The following is a 985-nucleotide window of genomic DNA, read 5'->3' as shown; positions in this document are numbered from 1 at the left end:
ACAATTGGTAAATACAATCACGTAAACATATAAACACATGTACATATAATACACACACACACACACACATAAACGTGGAGGAAACAAATCTGAGTGAAAGCAAATTATTCGACTTTAAAATTAGAACTAAAGCACAAAATAAAAGAGACCTTATGGTGGTATAAGTCAACCCTCAAGATAAGAGCTTGGAATGAAAGCTAATATCAGAAATGTTGCCAAACACAACTCTGCTTAAAAAGACAAAAAGTAACAATATCGTCCTTGTGGAGGTCCTTAGTTTCAATGAGATCAATTGGGAGGAAATGGAAGCAAGTGGCAAGAAAGATTCCAGGGGTAATACCGTGTTAAACATAACAATAGAGAACACAATGACCCAAAGAGTAAAGGCGGTGACTGGGATAACAGGGAATGATACTCCTACGAGGTTAGACTAGCTACTTGCCAAAAAGTCAAACATCACTGGCTTTTTGAAATACCTTTGCTTACAATACAAAATTATCAAGTAACCAATGAATTTCAGTTGGTACATAAGAAAATAAACCCAAAAAACGAATCACACAGGCAAGGCAAGTTCAATTTTGGGAGTGCCGACATCTCAGACTAGAAGAAATTTTCTGAGAGGCAGACAGAGGAATCCGTGACTACCATTGGAACTATAAGAAATGGGAAACATTTCTTTATATTTACATGCTGGGAGTGAACAAACATATGTAGATTAGTGGAAGAAAGAAGCGAAAATAAAAAGGTGTGGTTTTGGAAAAATGAAGAAAGACAAAAACCAAAGAACAAAGGCAGCTTACGAATAAAATAGAAATGACAATAAAAGTATTATATGTAACTGACAGTTGCCCACAAGTCTATCAAAAGAAACACCAATGAGGACGGAGCCTTTATTAGTACTCAGTTTCGCTCGTTACAGCTTTATCAAGTAAATGATGGACTTGAGAAGTTTCAACAAGAGAAACGTCCTCACATTCTGTTTCTT

This window comes from Oratosquilla oratoria, chromosome 2, assembly GCF_046742065.1.
Source record: "Oratosquilla oratoria isolate Oo_2021 chromosome 2, ASM4674206v1, whole genome shotgun sequence".
In the NCBI taxonomy this organism is placed as follows: Eukaryota; Metazoa; Arthropoda; class Malacostraca; order Stomatopoda; family Squillidae; genus Oratosquilla; species Oratosquilla oratoria.
Note: the sequence above shows the minus strand (reverse complement) of the source record.